The sequence below is a fragment of the Protopterus annectens genome, chromosome 1.part2 (genome assembly GCF_019279795.1).
Source record: "Protopterus annectens isolate FY-2018-M chromosome 1.part2, PAN1.0, whole genome shotgun sequence".
Classification (NCBI taxonomy): Eukaryota; Metazoa; Chordata; order Ceratodontiformes; family Protopteridae; genus Protopterus; species Protopterus annectens.
Window position 1 is genome coordinate 570,488,533 of NC_056727.1, and position 14,933 is coordinate 570,503,465.

Sequence of the window (14,933 nt, forward strand, 5' to 3'; positions counted from 1 at the left end):
CAATTGTGGGCAGTACAGAAGGGTATCAGACTCCTGTCACATTCCATGATAGGGCTTTAAAGGGTAATTGATAAATGAATATACAGAGTAGTAGAAAGTATGATGGGAGATATAGTTTGGATTCAGATCAGTGTGCAGTACAACCAGCCTGATGTTTGTAGTGAGTACTGGAGAAGTTAGAGATAAGGAAGGAGTCCAACTGGGGTTTCTTAGACTTGGATGAAGCATATGACAGGGTCCTAAGAAAACTGATTTGGGCAGTCCTGAGATGTTTTGAAGTAGTGGTAGAATTAGTGCAGGGTATATACAAGGTCCTAATGGCACAAGTATGAACAATACACAGACTAATTCTCAATGGGAGTGGTTATGCATCAGGGTTCAACTCTTGAGCCCATTACTCTTCATACTGGTGATGGACTACATTAACAAGCAGGTTAGAGGGGGATGGATCAACAGACTTGTATTGGCAAAATCCAAGCACAAATCTTCCAAAACTTGATTTTATTTCCAGTAGAGAGCCTACTCCTCCCTTTTCTTATGGCATTACAAGCAGACTAAACAGGAACTTCAGCAAGTGATAAGGGAATGTGATGCCATACTGAAGGCACATGGGTAAAACTGAATACAGACAAGACTGTTGTCATGGGAGCAAATGGGGAGGTTCAGAAGAATCTGAAAATTGAGATACAAGGGAGAATATTGTTACAAGGAGCTGGGTGGGTTGGTTGAAGAGAGGGGAAGTCCAGATTGAGGAGGTCAAAGCTCGAATCAAAGGGGCTGCAGTCAACTGGGACAGTGTATCCAGAGTAGTCTGTGACAGAAGTATGCCAAAGAAGCTGAAAAGTAAGGCATACAATAGTGCAACTAGTACTTCTGTGGGGTACAGAAGCCTGGGCAGTGAAGGCAGGACAGTTGAGGAAGCTAGAGGTAATTGAGATGAAGGTGCATTTTTTCCTTTGGATACTTCCTTGCTGTAACCCACTGCAGATGGTGCTTAAAGTCAAGAGAATTGCCATGGTCTACTTCATCTTTTTCACCACTACTGCAGTAGGGCCATTTCAGCCTACCTGTCACTAATCTAAACTTTCCCAAACTTCTTTTTCACTTTACCCACAATGCTGTATACTTTGGCTTCAGTCTCCATATGTAATTTGCAGCTCCTCTCAAATAACAGATCTAAATGGCTACTGGTTTCTCTTGCTTACTTAAGTGTCTTTGTGCAGTTGTTTCTTCCCAGGTTTGGATTTTCCTTATATCACATGACTTTATGACAAAATTTGGTGACGAGCAGACATTTTTTATTGTCAATCGTTTGGTTATAGAGATTTTGCATTCCTTCTCAAGCTGCAGCTTGTCTACCTGCTTAATTTTCCTAGCTAGCTTGTTTGGCTAAGGAGTTGCTTACACTTTGGATGTTTTTTATTTTATCACTGATTTTGCTGTTTTGCTATACTGTTTTATCACTTTTGTTGAGATTAACAAATTGGCTCTTAACAAAACCACCCTCTATAACTACTCAATTGCTCCAAATAACCTGATTATATATAAATAATGAATGTCTTTAATATTTTTCATCATACTCAACTATGATCACTTGTTTGAGTTTCAATAAAGGCTATTCCATTCTTAACTCAGCTGTGGACTACCTACTGTGTTATTTTATTATTTTTTAGTACGTATTTTAAAGTTTGACTTTTATTAGTGAACTAGGTGCATAACATATTTCAAGGAGTGGACTTCACACCCTCCACAGTGTGAAGTTTCTGCTTGTTTTGTTTTTGACCGTGTACAGGTTGCTTACTGGGTTGGAAGAGACTTTGAGGGATACCAAAGATTTTTCTTTTTACTTTTGTTGAGATTGCTGTTGGATAAATATGGAGAAGTTAGATTTCAAGATATGCAAGTCTTTCTGTCACAAAGTTACACAGCAAAACAGACATGTCGAATGTATACTTTGTGCTGTTCATTTATAAGCTGTGTGACATGTCAGAAATTTGATAAAAGAACGTTGATAGACTGTAAACAAGGTAATTCTCAAGAGTTAGATGCCTACAGTGGATTTCACTGAGTCTTCCATTTCCCAAGATAGAGGTTCCCCTTATTAGATTTTTGAGGCAAAATCCAAGGACAAATCTTCCAAAACTTGATTTTATTTTCAGTAGAGAGCCTACCCCTCTCTTTTCTTGAATTTGTTGCTGGGAGGGCAAAGATTACTCTGTGGCAAAAGGGGTCTCCAAATTGGCCACATGTTATTGAAGGCCATCCTTCCAGACACTTCACCCCAGATGAACTACTGTAGCAGAGCTTCTCTTTCTGAACTTGACATTCTGAGGAGATCTCACACTAGGCACCCTTCTATCAATTCTTTCATTCTTTTTCTTTCCATTCGGTCTGTTTCCTTTCATTGACTGTATAAAGCTGTGGAAGGCCATTCTGTAGGCACAGCTGCATTTAGATCTCATACAATTTCCCTGTTGTTCTGGGTTGGACCAGAATAGTGTCACCCTCCTTTTGTCCATGCTAGTTTCATCCCTCATCGTTGGCCGCAGTACCACTGCCAGTAACATCAAAGCTGCTTAGCACTCCCTGATGAGGGTTACTGCTAACCTGCTAGTGCTACCATGAACAACAATGTATTTGTGCCCATGGTCCTTTCAGATCCTGGCTCAATGGTTAAGGGTTTGGGCCTGTGTTCATTGGCGCTGACTGCTTCTCCTTTGTTTTGATGTCAAGAGTTGTCATTCGTCTAGTCTTTCGGTCTAAGACCATTGATGTTGATTTCAGTACTTGTTGGTCCTTTAGCGTTGAGGCTTGATGCCAGCACTATATCAATGGCAGTGAAGACAGTGTCATATTCTCAGCATCAGATGCCACTATACAAACACAGTTGTCAAGGCTGTGCAGAATCTCAATGTCACAGCCTTTGCCACAGATGGTCTTCACTGCCAGCTGTGCTACCGGACTTATCCAGAGTCCACTTCTGATCCACATCTGAGCCACTCATCACATCACAACACCAGACCAAAGGATGCAAGGCAGTTGGTGCAAACACAGAAAGGTGTTTGTGCCAGAGACTTCCTCTTACTTCTCAGATAGTTCAGCTGTAAGGGGGCACAATAAGTGATTGTACAAGATGAAACAAGTAGATTTTCTCCAAGAGTCTCTTAAGCCAAACATCAGTGAAGAAGGTGGCGTCCCTAGGATCACACGCAATGACCCTAAGTTCAAGGAAGTTCAAGTGGTACAGAAAAAAGAAAACTTGCTAGTTGCTTTCCCTTATCTTTCAACAAGGTTGTACAGGAGGCATTCAGTTCTCTCCCCTAACCTTCCTGAGTGATGCCTCCTGGAGACAACAAGGTAGTACTCCTTACACAGGAAGCATAGAAGGACCCTGGTGATTTGACACCTGTGCCTAGAAAGTCTCACTGGATGAACCCAGAATTATGGGAAATGCTGCAGTGTCATAGGTGGAGCTGTACCTTCACTGCAGTGGCCATGAAAGGGACAACTCCATGGAGCCCGGTGAGTCATTCACCATAGAAAGAGCTGAGGTCATTGATCACTTCAGGAAGTGAGACTACAAGCCCTCCACATTTACTTTATGGACATTTAGCTATTAACCATATATGGTGACATTCAAGCAGACCATATTTGATAAAATGTCTGAGATACTAGAGAAAGTGTCAGATGCAGACATCATAAAGAAGCTCACCACTTAGTCATCCATGATGTCTACAGTGAGTAACCTTGTCATGCATCTAACTAACAACATAGGGGATGATTCAGCTAGTATGGCAGGTAATGGAGTTACAGTTCTCCATCATACCTAGCGTCACCTAACTGACTTTATGGAGAATTAATTGGCACCATTCCTTGATGCCCTGTTTAATATTTCTGACTTGTTTAGACTGCAACTTAAGGACAACCTGTATAAAACTGTAGCACCTCTTTGGTGTCAGGTTTGTGGCTTCTTATTATCCATTTTCCAGGATACAGAGGAGTCCACATTAGATGTGACTTAGACATAAACAGCAGCAGAATCAGCAGTCAAGAAAGAACCAGTGAGATTGAGAGGATGACTTTCCTGATGGTCATCAACCCCTTGATAGGAATTCCCACTAAAATCAGATATTCCACAGCCCTCAATTGTGTTTGTGTGTGTGTGGGGGGGGGGTGGAAGCAAGCTCCCTGAGACCTGGCTAGACCATTTCCAGAGCAGTAAGAATCCATTTGTCCCACCACATGATGGTAGGAGTCCGTCACATATGTCAAATAGATATTGACTATACTGTTCATAGGCTATATAATCATATTTGTTTTTCCATCCCAGTCATTCCTCCCTATGCTTCATGATGCCCCACCCTCTCAAGAAAAATAATGTTTCACTAAATCAAGAAATGAGGCCTCAAAGCTTCTTCTAAGAAGTGCCACTGGAAAGGTCCCACCAGGTCAGAGAGGCCCCAAAATCTATTCCATGTTCTTTTTTGTGCCAGAAAGGTTTGAGAACTTTATTAGACTGAAGTGGCCTCAACCAGTCCATACCAGGACATAAATTGCAGATGTTTATGATGCAGTTGATTCTTTCTTTCTTCTGAAGAAGAGACTTGATGTTCTGTTTGGACTTCTGTGACACATACCTACATGGAAAGATTGCCAGGGGAGTCAAAGATGTTCATATACATCCAGGTAAAAAACAGCCTTTGTCAGTGTCAGGATCTTCACTTTGGTGCATCCTGTACCCCCATGGTATACACTAATTTCGTGGCCACAGTTGTAAATGTCTAATGGAGACTTCAAGTAGTCAAAGTCTTGTTCATAGATTACAGAATGCTAGGTGCTTCAGTTTCAGTTCTTGGGATCACTGTAAACTTTACAAGTCACAGATGAACCCCATCTAATTAATAAAGTCCTTTGGCTGTCATAAGGTATCATTCTTTGCAAGGTTAATCTTCCCTCAAAAGGATTCCCCCATTGTTCAGGTAGTATCCAAGTTCTTCTATTCCTATCTGGTGTCAGCCACCATGTGCCTTTGAGCTTTGGAATATATGGCAGCCACATATTTCTTAACCCCATATGCAAGGTGCTACATGAGACTTCTCCAACGGACACCAGGAAATCAAGGGAACTATTGCACAGAATTGGTGCCTAGTGTAATCAGAATTTCCAAAGCATATCAAGGACAGCTAGATTATTGGCTTTATTAGTGCTCTCACTCTGTCTCTCAGCAACTTATTTGAAATTTTCAGCCCCCAATTGAGTACAACCATTGATGCTTCATCTCTAAGATCGAAGTGTTTCCAAAGGCATACTGTCTAAGGTAAGTGGCTGCAGACAAAGGTCATCTTGCATATCGGTGTTCTGGAAATGAGAGGTATTCTTCTCACTCTGCAGAAATTTCAGGACTATCTTCCTCAATGAGTAATTGCTATTCTCTGAAGCATCATGGGGTGGCAGTGTAGTATATCAGTAAGCAAGGGGGGATCTCATTCCTGTACCCTTTCCCAAGAGCCAATGAGATTGTGGGAGTGGTCCATGTCCTTGGAATGTTTTCTGGATGCCACAAACTCTCTAGAAGGTAGACATAGCCAATGCCTGCTGATGCTGCATGATTGGTTTGTCTGCAGAATAGTGGTGTAGACTCTGCTTCATGGATGGGGAAACCTCACTGCACTATTTTTGCTTGCCCAACCAATACCAAGTGCCATTAGTCTCCATGATCCCCATTGCAGGACAGGGGCTGAGAGATGCTCTAGTCTAAATAACATCCCAGACTCTTGTATGCCTATTTACCCTTTCCTATTATACTTAAATTCATTCAGAAAGCAAATGTTGAGCAAGGCCAAAATCATCATCATAACCCCATGCTGGCCTCAATAGATCTGGCTCCACTTGTTTTCATCATATCTTCTTGAGAAACATGTTAGGTTGAGGCCCTTCAGGACCCTGTTAACCAATCAGTCTAATAAGGTCTCACCCAAAATATTGTTTCCTCAGACTGTTTGCTTCCTACTATGCCAGGGATGCAGTGCATCATGAAAATGTCATCCAAATACTTGTATCTGCCCAGAAACCCAAAAGCAGAAAAATACAGGAAATTAAATGGGTGAATTTTTTTGTTGAGAGCACAGGGTTAAGCTGATTACTTGGTGCAGGTCTGTGATTTAGGCTTTATCTGCTCTTCCACTGGAATTCTCTTACTTGCAGTCTCTGTGCTTCCATCAAGGTCTCCAAAATTCTTCTATCTTTTTCAAGGTTCATAATGCTTTTTTAATAAGTGCACTCTTGGAGAAGCCTGTTATGCTCTAAGGTTATGTACTTTGTTTTAGAAAAACCTATGGCTATTCCTTTTTGAATCATCCTCCAGAGTAAAGTTTCTTTCTTGGAAAGCTATGGTTTGATTGTTATTTCTTTTATAAGAACATTGGAGTTGCAGGTTTGTTTTTTAACCCCCCTGATCTAGTTTTCCACAAAAACAGGGTCGTCCTGCAGACAAACTCCTTCATGCCTAGGGTGACTACTGAAGCTAGTCTAAACAAATCTACTAATCTTTCAGTGTTTTTTCAAATTGTTCCAATATTGGAGACTACATAATCCACTGAAGAGATGTTCATATGACTATTTTTTTTTATTTGGAGAGAAGTAATGAAATTAGAAAGGAATCATAACTGCTTTGTCTTAATGCTGCTATGTGTTTAGACAAGGTTTCTAAACTGACTGTGTGACGGTGGTTGGCTGAGTGCAACAAATTCTGCTATGAGAAGCATGGTAAGCAACTGATGTGTCAGCCCAGAGCGAATTCGACAAGACTTGCTTCACAAGCATTTTTCAAAACTGTCCTGAGAGACAACATCCCTTCTATGACTTCTGATTCAACAAATACTTTTGCAAAGATTAAAGACTGGATGTGGCCTCTCATTCCAGGGCTTTTCTCAGGGTCATAGTTAATCAGGATATCCTTTTGGGGTCTGTCTCATACTGGTGAGGTGAATGAACCAAACTGTGACAGATACAAGTTACGTACTTGTAATGATAGATCTGCATGTTTATGGTTCATTTCTCCCTATATCAGTAGGACTACCCTAGGGATCCATTCTTGGACCTCCTGCCTGCCACCATTGTGCAGCAATGCAGATGACTTGACACTCATGAGCACAGTTAAAAATCTTAATGAGATTTAAAAGCTAAACCAGGAATCTCTCGTCTCAGTTAAAGCCTAGCTGTCCAACTCCCTATTGTTCCTGAATCCCAAAAGGGCAAATTCATGATTCTGTGAAAGCAGTTTTTTTACAGCAAAATTTTGTAGCATCTGCAGTCACACTAAAAACTGAATATTACATAACACTGAAATGATTATGAAGAATACATATTCAAGAGTTGTGTTCCCTGATTATCATTAACATGGGTAGTCTTCAACACTTAAGCTGTAAAAGGTTATGGTGTGCTTTCACCTAATGACACAATTCAGTAAAGCTAGAGGTAGTTCAAAGGTAAAAGGCAAAATCCTTTAGACAAAACACTTTCGTTACATATGTGCCTATATATTTTGAGGTATTTTCCCTTACACATCTGCCAGCTGCTATCATGCTTTGTTTCCTGTTGATGAAGCCCATCATGGCTGAAGTGCTGACATCCAGGTAGCCATCAGGCAGTGCTTAACTCCACCTTAGAACTAAAAAAATCTATTTTCACTCTGTCTCTGTTTTCTAAGCTATTTAACACCTCAAAATCACTCTGATAGCTTCTTATGGAATTTTAATATGTTTTCTGCAAAATGGCTACCAGTGGGGCTTGACATTTCTACATGATCTTATTTTTCTTCAAGCCTTTCTCTTTCCCATAACCCATTTCAAGTCTGCTTTATATGAATCAGGCTAGACATAAGGAAGTACTGGTGCATTCCATGCCATTGACATATAATGGGATTAGTGTCAGTCAAGGTTATTTCATATAATGTCTGTAACAGGACTGCTTCTGTTATTTATTAACTGGCCCTCATTTGTGTGTATCTTAGGGCTTGTTTTACAGTATACTAAGGAATTCTACAGCTGCATCTAAAACAGTAGTTAATTGCAGCCTTTGTTCAAAGTTTTTTTTGTAGTCTAAGATAAATTTACAACCCCTCCCCTCAGACTTTGGTAAATGTGTTGGTACTTTACAAGAATTACAAGTAAAATATATTTTCTGACTTTTCTCTAAATGTCATGGACATCTTTTATACTACATTCAAGTAATCTTAAAATGTAAAGTGATGTAAACAACAAACATTTAAACTTTTAAAGTTTAGCATTTCAGTACAGTGATCCAGCTTAGGTAAATTTGTCAAAAGATGTGACAAGTTTCTTTGAAACATTGACTGATGTAATTACTCTGTTTTGCTATGAAAGGCATGGCTACATTGGAAGCACTTGTGAATCAGTGTACGTTCTCTTGCTCTCTTCAATAAAAACAATGGAAAACGGTTTCACACATCCGTGTCTTGTTTACAATACCCTGAACCCCAGAACTAATAACCCATATAAGATTGCTAGCAGTACCTGACTGCAAATTTCTGTGTGTCTGTGGTATGTCATGCAAGTGTAGACAAATTCCTTTGTAAATTATGTGAGAAGTTAAACTTACAAACAGAATGGGTGGTCTTTCCTTTGATTCAAAGTCAAGGAAATGAGGAAGTGCAAGCAGGTATAAGGTACCTACACGATACTGGAATCATAGTGTAGGGAGAAAAACAACCTAAGAGTTGAGTTAAACTGTAGGAGAAGGCATAATTCCCCTTTAAGCCCTGTCATTCCATTGTTCAGGTCACAAAGTCAAAAGGATTGATCATGCTGTGGGGTAGTGAAAGCTTGTTACTGCCTACTGCAAGTGACACTAACCCAATAGCCCCATCCTCCTTGAAAGCAGATGGATCTCCATCTTTGGTGTTCACTGGGGATTGCAGGTAGAATGCCCATCCCTGGACATATGCCCTTAAACTGACATGGACAGCCTTTGTCTCATCATCATCATCATCATTCCTCTCCTTCCCATTCTGGCTTCCCCATCACCCAGATGACTGATCAGATCTGGGTCATCTGGACTGTAATTAGGGCTTCATTTCTCTAAACTAAATAGCAGGTCAACATGCCTGTAATGTTTAGAAAACTATTTAGCTGTACCATACCATCTGTTATAGACATGCTTATTCCCAATTTATAAATTGCATAAACATTTCAAAATTATGTTTTATTTATTTAAAATTTAGTAATTGTGTAAACAGAGCTGGAATGTTTCTCTATTTTACATGATTCAGAAGATATTTTCAGGCACAAATAAATGCTAAAACAATAATACAGTCAACAAAGCAAGACCAGATACAGCTGAATGATTATTAGTCCACAGTTCAGAGTAGAAGTTTTCTTTTAAATCATGCATCATGAGGTATACATTTCATTAAAGCAAGGAACAAACAAGTAGCTGCATATTCAGTGCAATGCCCACAATGCATGCTAACAGAGAAAGGGGTCTGGTCTAGAGATTATGCACATTTATAGCAAGAAAGTATGTAATAAATGTGTCAGACCTTCATCAGATGATTTAAAAGTATATAGTCTAGGTTGAGACAGAAAATGCTGTACTTAAGTCATTCCTGTCAGGATATTTTTGCTGAAAATTGTATGAGAATTTAATTTTTGTCATGGACGGCTGGACGTTCCCTCATACATATTTCAACTCCATTACATCATCCTAGAATAATTACGTTTTGTGACAAAATGACGTCAGTCTTTTCCATCTAAAAAACTAACTGCAGATAAGTTACAAAGATATCACTGTGTCATAATGAAAGCTGGAATGTGATGTTTAAATGGGCATATAAAAAGGCAGAAGAGGTCTTAAAAAGATGGAAGAAAAAGCAAAATCTATGCAAACAGTTAAGGATTTCTTACAGGTCCAGCCCCCTAGGTTCAGCAGGCATTGTCCCTCCAAGCACTGGTCCTTTCCTGCTCCGAGTAAACCGGCCCAGCCTAGGCCCCATGGAAACACCCCCCCCCCCCAGACAGCAGCCCCAGGGAATGCAGAGATCTAAGCAGTGGACTACCTCCACTTCAAAATCAGGGAGTTCTAAGACAACCCCCTTATGGTAAGAACTCACAGTGACTCACCCCTTCCACCCCCCCCGCCCACCTTCACTTAACCCTAGGTGGAAAACTCTCCTTTCACTCAAGCACCTGGGCCACCATTACCAAAGAACAATGGGTTCTGAACATTGTGTCTAAGGGATACAAATTTTCCCTCCACACCCTCCCAACAGGGTTCCCAGATCTACCACCAAATCAGTGGGCAGAGACTCAAAAGTAAATCCTTTCCCTGCTCTCTATGAGGGCAGTAGAGCACGTTCCTGCAGAACAGATAGGCCAAGGCTTCTACTTCAGACTTTTTCTGGTGCCCAGAAAAGAAGACACCTGGTGCCCCATCCTCGATCTATCCATTCTAAACACCTTCCTAGTGATCCAAAAATTCAAAATGATCACCCTCAAGCTGCTGCTACCCATGCTCTCCAATGATGCTTGGCTGGCCACCCTACATCTAAAAGAGGCATATCTCCCCATTCCTATCAGGGAATCATCCAGGAAATATCTCTGCTTCAGGGCAGGATCCCAACACTTTCAGTTCTCTGCACTTAACTGCACTTCCCTTTGGCTTATCTACTGCTCCCAGAGTTTTCACAAAATGTCTGGCTCTGGCCATTGCCTTTTGCAGACAAAGAAATATTAAAATTTACCCATACTTAGATGACTGCCTTATTCAGGCAGACAGCCAAGAAAAGCTGTTCAAGCACCTGGCCTTTGTAAAGACCCTACTAACCTCCCTGGGGTACACAATCAATGAAAAGAAATCCAAACAGGTGCCCACCCAAAAAATAATCTTCCTGGGAGCAAGTCTGGACACAGCATCCCAAATGGCATACCTTACACCAGAGAAACACATTTTTCTGACAGCCTACTTCTCTCAACTAGCCACCAGGCCCCAGCTATCTGCAAGGAAGATCCTGCAAGGTCTGGGGTTCATGGCATCTTGCATACTACTTATTCCATATGTCAGACTGCATACGAGGAAACTTCAATGGTACCTAAAGAGCCTTTGGTGTCAACAGTCTCAAGACCTGGAAACTTTTCTACCTATAATTCCTTGCATCAGAAATGATTTTTTTGGTGGGCAACAGCATGTTCCCAAAACAAGGGACTGCCCTTCTCCCGACCCCCCGCTGCCCAGACCCTCACCACAGATGCATCAGACTACACTTGGGGTGCACACTTGGATGGCAGGTGCATACAGGGCCAATGGAGCCCAGAGCAAATCCCTTTGCACAGCAATCAAAAATAAATAATGGCTGTGCAGAATGCCTTGATAGCTTTCAAACCCCTTCTCTCTCCAGGGGTTCTCCTGATCAAAACAGACAACACCACTGTGATGTGGTACATCAACAAGCAGGGATGGACTCACTCCTACCCCCTATGTGGGTTGGCCATGACCCTTTAGCTCACATCCCCTTCCATGCAGTTACACCTGTTAGCACACTACCTACCAGGCTCTCTCAACTCTCTGGCAGACCAATTAAGCAGAAATCTTCTAGACCCACATGGGTGGCAACTCAACAGAAGTACCTTCACTCTAATAACTCAGAAATGGGGAACCCTGAAGGGTAGACCTCTTTGTCTCCCACACCAACCATCAGCTCAGCAAATTCTACACCAGGAAGCATCACTGCAGGGCTTGGAAAGTGGATGCTCTGTCCTTCCCCTGGGTCAGTCTATTGGTCTGTGCCTTTCCTCCCCTACCTCTCGTCCCCAGGGTGCTGCTCAAACTAAGGGAGGAAAAGCCAAGGACCATTCTCATATCTCCAGACTGGCCCCAACAACACTAGTACCACTTGCTGTTCAGCCTGTCCCTGCTGCCTCCTTGGCATCATCCTCAGATTCCAAACCTCCTGACCCAGAGGGAAGGGGAATTCATGCATTCCCAATTGCAGACTCAATTTGGCAGCTTGGCTTATTCCATAACCCCTAACCAATCTGCCATCCTCAGTAAACAGGTTCTGGATGTTATCTGGCAGGCCAGACGTCTTATCACCAGAAAGTCTTCTGCAGATAAACGGAAAACGTTCTGCACCTGGATCTAGAGTAAGGGAGCCAATATGGCAAGCCCTCCATCCCTCTCATCCTGGATTACTTAGCTGACCTACTACACAGTGGCCTCTCTTTCTCCTCTATAAAAATTCATGCCTCTGCTATTTCTGCTCATTTTCATACTGAGCAGCCCCTTTTCTCACACCCTTTGCTCAAGCAGTTCCTCAGAGGGGCTAACAACTTGAGGCCCCCCAGAAGGGCACCAACACCAGCTTGGGACCTTAACTTTGTCTTGGAAAAGCTCACCCTGCCCCCTTTCAAACCAGCTTCTTCTGCAGAGCTAAAATTTCTCTCCTGGAAGACAGCATTCCTTCTGACCATCACTTCAGCCAGAAGAATCTCTGTGCTGCAAGCACTCATGGCTGTGGAACCCTTCATCATCTTCCATGCAGACAGGGTATCCCTCAGAACTAGCCCACCCTTCATGATCAAGGTGGTGTCCAGTGTGGCTGTCAACCAATCCATTCATTTGCCCACCTTCTTTCTTAATCCCTAGAACAAGGGGGAAAGGATTCTTCACTCTCTAGATGTGCACAGACAGCTCAGATTCTATTTGGACAGGACTAAATCCTTCAGAAAGTCTGATCAATTGCGGGTTAGCTTTGCTACAGGGGCGGAAATCAAAGCCATCTCCAAGCAAACCATTTCCAAATGTATACCATGCTGCATCCATTTCTGCTGCAAACATGGAAAGCCTCCCCCAAAGGGGTCAGGACACACCACCAGAGCAGCCCCCACCTCTGCAGCCTTCCTCAGAGGAGTCACCACTAGGGATATCCTGGAGGCTGCCACCTGGACATCTGTTCACACTTTTACCAAGCATTACCACCTGCCTCTCCTCCAAACCCAGGGCAGGGTTTGCCTCTGCAGTCTTGCAGGGTATCCTATCCAGCCCCTAGTTTCCTTGACTGCCTCCACCCATTTCCTCAGGTTTGGGAAACTACCCAAATGTGATGACTGCAACAGTGAAACACAAAGAACATAGTACAGCTGTGTACACTTACCAAAAATGTAGATGTTCGAGTGTATTCACTGTTGCAGTCCTGGTTTCCCTCCCTCCATCCCCCTTATTCTCTTTCTCCTTTTATTACCATTCTTCCCTGTTGTTCTCCTTTCCTTACAAGGGGCATATTATTATTTATTTCCCACTGGTGGGGTTCTTCCACCAGAACCTGGCCTCCTACTTTGGGGGCTCCTGAGAGGTTAGGGCAAGGAAAACTGATGTGATGGTGTCGGCTGCCTTACTTTATACTCATGACGAACTGACGTCAGTCCTCAAGTGACAGCAACCGACACAGAAATACTAAGTCTCTGGTATTTGGGCTGGACAAGGGCTACCCTGGCAGGGATAACCCAAATGTTATGACTGCAACAGTGAATACACTCGAACATCTACATTTATGGTAAGTGTACACAACTGTACTTTATATTGGCTGGAGAGAATATTAATTAGCTTATCTTGTTTTTATTGCCTTTAGAAATTATGTACAATTGAATGGCTCTTGGTTCATTTACACAAAGTGAAGTACTTTTATTGTATAATCACACTTTTATAATCTGCTTAAAGTACCCACTGCTGTATCTGCATCTTTAAGTTTGTTTGTAGCAGCATTTCACTCTGGACCCTCTTTTACTGTGCCTTTAAATTAGGAGGTCTGGGATTATGCATCTAGTGGCAGTAGGTATTTACCTGGCCTGTCTGAGCTGGGAAGCACACAAAAAGGCTCTAAGTATTTTTTTGCACTTCTCCTATATACTGTGACTGTACCTTAGTAGATAAAAAAATCTACTGTCTGCTGCTGCTTTAAGTAGTTAATTGCACTGTATTAAATTGTATCTGTTAGTTGTAGGTAGTTTGTTTGGTCATGTTACACTTGGGCTGCAAACCAGCTATTCTATATTAAGGTGTTTTTCTGCACCCTTGTGGACGAAGTATGCTGATCTAACCTGTCTGAGTTGGGGATTGCTGGTGGAAGGTTTACTGTGTGCTTTCCTGGATTGGTAATTTGCTTAAAACTTGTTTCACTTTGCTCGTATTTAAGCCTCCCGTTTGTGCTGTGCTGCTGTTAGTGCAGTGGCAGTTAGCAGTGCTCTGTATAGGTGCAGAAGTCTAGAAGCTCAGTTTTTCCTTAAACAGCTTTCAGTGAAAACCTTCCAAGCATTTCTGCTGCTGTAGGAGCAACTCAATTGCACACTGAGCAGCACTGCCTTCTTGATCAACATTAGCCTACACAAAGTATAGGTCCCTCTTGTAGTCTCGGTGCTACCAACACAGTCCTGTCAAATGAACCCATTCCCTTCCCTAATTAAACTTACAGTAAGACCCTGCTATCATGGACCGGAAGTTTTCCATCATCTCTCTGGTCAGCCTGATAGACATGGGCATTCAGAGGCAATGTAACAATTGTCTCGTATATTGACAACCACTTACTCCTGAAACAAATATTTTGTGAGAGATATAGTTACACTATGAAATTAGAGACAAGACTCTCACATAAGGACAAATGAAATGCCAAACAGGTTGTCAGCACACACACACACACACACACACACACACACACACACACACACACACACACACACACTACATAAGTACATGACACAAACCTACATATGCAGAGGTATTCACTAGTTACTTACTAAAAGGTCAGAGGTCTCCCAAACAGAATCAACTTAAACACATAATGCAAAAAACAGCCACAGCATATAAGAAACACACACCAGCGTCTCAACAGATAAGCTCATAAGGCATAACACCACATAACCTTG